The following is a 4946-nucleotide window of genomic DNA, read 5'->3' on the forward strand; positions in this document are numbered from 1 at the left end:
GTGGTGGGCTTTATTGTATTTTTTCCGGTTGGTCAGGTCTTTTTTTTCATAATAATAATTTTTTCTTTTTCATCTTTTTCATCTTTTTTTTTTTTGTATCTCAATCACTCTATTTCACCATAACAGTGGTAACAACTTGATTCGTGAGCCCCGCCTAATCACTTAGAGAAACATATTTTAAAAAGAAAACAAATCAAAAACAGAATTGAAAAGGACTCAACGAGTTATGGTGAAACTATCATGTTATTTCTAACACCTGAGCTCTGTGTTTTTATGAATAGACTCTTTAGATGTTTCCATCTAATCAGATTGGTTCCTCAACTCCTACAACCAAGATGCTTACATCCACTTAGATTGGTTAGTGCCATCCTTAATAGGCGTAAATTACTAGGCTCTGGAGTTTATTTATTAATGCAACTAAAAAGTTTCTCCCATACCCCCAAACTTAAATCTAAATTGTCCTCAATGTTCTAAAGATAAAATTAAAAACATGAACAAGGACAAACTGTTACCATTTGAAGCAAAGAGTTAAGAGTTAAGGAAATATATTACCGTGTTTCATGAGATTGGGTCACCTCCCAAGAAGTGCTAAGTTTAACGTCTTCAGCCAGACTAATAGATGATTAATCACCTAATGGAATCATAAAGTAATAGCCGGAACAATTGTGGGTCATCAAAACCAAATAGAGTTATCACAAGTAAAAGGAATCTGCAACATGCCAATAAAATTAACAAATAAAGCACAACCTTATCTAGCTTCCTGTTTAAGACAACTACATCTAGCTGTGATTCAGGTTTAATAAAAGGGTCTAAATAAAATATTTTCACGGGCTGCACCTCCTCATAAGTAAGACTGAAATATCAGGTTGTAAAGTCTGCAAAAACTCAAATAATAATTTAGAATCACATAATAATAACCTGAATAATTGAGGATCCTCATAGTCAATCATATTTGACTCAAACAGTTAACCGCAATGAAAGTGGTGGTCATTCTTAAGCAAATGTGTCGTTTCTATTTTCCTAAAGTGTTTAGGTTTAGTCTCAGAACTTAATAACTGGCACATTTGAAACTTATACGTTCCCACAGTTAGTTGAAAAATATTTGGTGGGAAAACAAAATCAATTTGGGTATTGTCGCCTGGGAAAACCACATCAACCAGAGGATGGGTTTCTAAAAACTGAACTTCTTCCTGGACATCACTAGGTTCAGGAAAACGTGTCTGAAGATGATCTTATAAAATGGTAGAGGTATATATGTCAAGTACCAAGTGAGGGATCTCTGTAAGAGCTAAAGGTAAGGCACATGAATGATAATCACCCCCAAACTTAGAGTTTTGGGTGTCTCTAGATAGACTAGCTATAATTTCCCTAATTTCTAGATCATCAAAATCCTGAAAATGGTAAATTGCTTCTTCTAGGTTATACTCAGGTGATGCCTCCTCACACATATTTAAATGCTCTACGAGTTCATCTTCTTCATCTAAGACTATTGTTTCTAAATCACTAGACTCTAAAACATTATTCTCAGAATAAACTCGTTCCTCTAAACCATTATCGGCTTCGTAAACAGGAAATACTACATCGTCTAAAATGGGGGTATCTCTAGTCAAATCCTCGTCCTTTTGAATAGGTGAATAATTATTAAAATTATTTGGATTTGAACTAGAAATAACATGATCACTATAAAGCTCAGTTGGAGTAACAAATTCCTGATCACTATGCCTACAAATTTCGAATTCTTCATCAACATTATCATCATCATAATCATCGTGTTACAAATTCTAACCTCGTCATCTTGATTATGCAAATAATTATCATCATTTTCAAAGGTACTATTGGAAACACTATATTGGAAATTAATATTATTTTGAGCAGTTCTTTCCTGGTCCTCTAACAAAAGCTTTTGAATCGCCTCACATGACTTCCTTATGTTATCATGACTCGACTCACATGACTTCCTTATGGTATCGTGTATAGAAGGTTCACTTATGGGTGCATTTTGTTTATTCATTTCTAACACAAACCTATTTGTATTCTCATTTAATTGTTTGAGAGACTCTTCTAGAGGAATAACAGGTTTAGAAGGATCATAATAAGGACTAGTTTTCAACATTTTCATTATATTGTCCAAAGACAAGGAACTAGTACTATCATATTCCTTATTTTCTTGATCGTATAACCGGTCCGTGTGTGTATAGTAATTAGGCTCACCATGGTATGAGTCATAACCTTGAAAAGGTGGATGTTCCCAACTACTATTCACACTATGGTCAAAGTTGTAATGTCCATTTTGAAACTCAGTCGGATATTCATTGTATTGGCTATCGTAATACCAGTTCGACATTCTATTTTTGCACGGGTTTGTGTTGTCAAATAAAACCCACTGACAGGGGATTCGTGGGTGGATAGAGTCTTACCCCCCGTACCAGACGGGCGATGAACCGTTGAAGTCGACTCAAGCCACCGACTCCTATGTCAGTGTACGAACCCGAGGGGCCGAGACAGTATCGTAACTGTCGTCCTTCCCTGCAAACAGTTTATTTAATTTTTAACCCTTCCTTGGGGTTTTAAAAATAAAATAAAGTCCAACGTCCCAAAAATAAAGTTCAAAAATTCCAAAAAGAAAAGATTACAACAATTAAACCAGTTTCTAAAAATAAAAGGAGATAAAGTCTAAAAATAAAATAAACTATATACAAAATCTTCTTCTTTACTCCTTTTGGATTCCTCTTTTCTTTCCTTCTTTGGCTTTCCTTTTCTTTTATAGCAATTTCTCTTTTCTTTTAGCTTCGCTCCAAATCTGTAAAAAAATCAAAAATACCAAAGGCGTAAAAAGGAACAAAAAGTAAAAAAAAATAAAATAAAAAGAAAATAAAAACAAATCTAAAACCTAAAACCTAAATAAAAGTCCGCGTCGGCGGCGCCAAAAATTGATGTAGTTTTGAAAGTGATAGTAAAGTTCGTTCAACTCGGACTTGTTGAGATTGATTTCAGACTTAAAAATAGAAAATATATAAAAGAGTATCACAATATCGAGAGGTACTGGGACTTAGGATTTCACCACTAATCACATTCAATTGGTTCATATAATGATTCATAACAATTCTAGCTCTTTTGTTGACTCTTTTCTTTGCCAATAGTAGATTTTGTAAAATATTAATTGTAGATCACAAGAATGATGCATCAAAAGCTCTAAGTCTAAGCATACATCATCAAACGAAGTCACACCTAATTAATAAAAGTAATACATCGATTAAAAACAATGCAAAAGTCATAGAAAATCAATTATAGTTACCAAAGGATTGTGAAATAAGGTTTCCTCCGTCGTCCCAGCGTTGGGGTTTATCTCTTCATGTCAAAAACACGCTCAAAATAATAACTCATGGTTGAATAGGTGTTTTATTGAAGAAAATATAATATATAGAATTTCGCAACGCTGTATTACTATTACCGACGTCACTGTTACTGTTGGTTGGTTGTTACAAAGAAAAGATGATTGTTTTCTTATGAACTGTGATCTGTTTTTCGTGTTCTTCTTATTCTCCGGCAATCTCGCCTGCAGCTTCCCTGCAACTCCACCTGCAGCTACACGTAACACCTCTGCTCGGTCCCTAAAGTCTCCGTTTATTGCCTCCAACTCTCGACTCCTTTCTGAACCTCAACCAACTTTATTTATGCATAACAGGATCGAATATCTTGTGAGTAAATCCTTGTTTTTCCCCCACGGCAAGTTGCGAGGAAATCTCCTGCAATCTCTCTACGCGGTTTCTTAGTTGTCAAAACTCTCAAGAATGTATAGAAACAAATCGCAGTACATATTATTTTCCCTAAGGTCCCACGTATCTTCCATAAATAACAAAACCAACATCGGAATATTCTCGGTTCTGTATACTGAAATCTCCCTCTATCTTCTTCGTCTTCGCGTCTTCAGATTCTCATCCAAACTATTTCCAAATATAGAATCAAATACAGAGAGCTTATCTCTTCTTTTACTCCACGTCTTCTCCAAAATCTCCAATAAAACCCGAGTAAAACTCCCAACTCTGTTTTGTCGAGAAACCATTATCCGGCCCAATTTCCTCCCATGTTATGGTCAACAGGCCTAGAGAAACCCAAATCCGTTAACGAACCCACAAAAATCTTATTTGAATTCTCCCTTGAAAGTCTCGGACTTTCAACAGCATTTTCCATGTTTCGTGATATACGCAGAGATAAATTTTCTTTCTATAACGAACTCTCTTGTCAACCCTGTTTTGATGTATACGACTCTTCCAGTCCATATCCAACAGAAATCCCGTAATATCTTGTCCAAAATAATTCGAGAAAAACATCGCTGTTGAAAATGAACTTCCCGCCAAAAACTAAAGTTCAAACGTTGAAGATGTTCCCCATAACAACTTGGGGGGTGCCCATAGAAGTGGGTGCAAATAGTAAAGAGGGGTGTAAATAGCAGTGAGATGCCACTTATCGTCTGGGGGTGCCTTTATCATTTCTCTTGGGTGTAAATATAACACTTCTTCGGGGCGTGTCCAACATACTTCCAGTGCGTGTGGTACGTCTTCTGGCTGCCTTTAATAATTTTCCCCAGGGAGTCCAAATGCTACTTTTCGAGCCAATTTCCCCGCAAAAGTTTATTTCTTCAAAAACACCTACAAAGACACAAAAATCCATAGTAAATAGAAAATCGAGCACTAACAAAATATACAATTGAGATTAAATCAGACACAAAAATGTGTCTATCAGTTTTCGTCCGTGAACTATGATTTTCTCACACGTGGTCAAAAGTTAAGTCTTTCATATGTCGGTATGCAAGTATTGATAAAAGATTGAATGAAATTTTGACAAACAAAAGATAAGCCTATTATGTGTCATTATGAAAATATTGATGGACGATAGGATGAGCTTTTCTTTACAAAGATTAAGTCTATTATATGTCATTGTGCAAA

Source organism: Papaver somniferum, chromosome 6 (assembly GCF_003573695.1).
Source record: "Papaver somniferum cultivar HN1 chromosome 6, ASM357369v1, whole genome shotgun sequence".
Classification (NCBI taxonomy): Eukaryota; Viridiplantae; Streptophyta; class Magnoliopsida; order Ranunculales; family Papaveraceae; genus Papaver; species Papaver somniferum.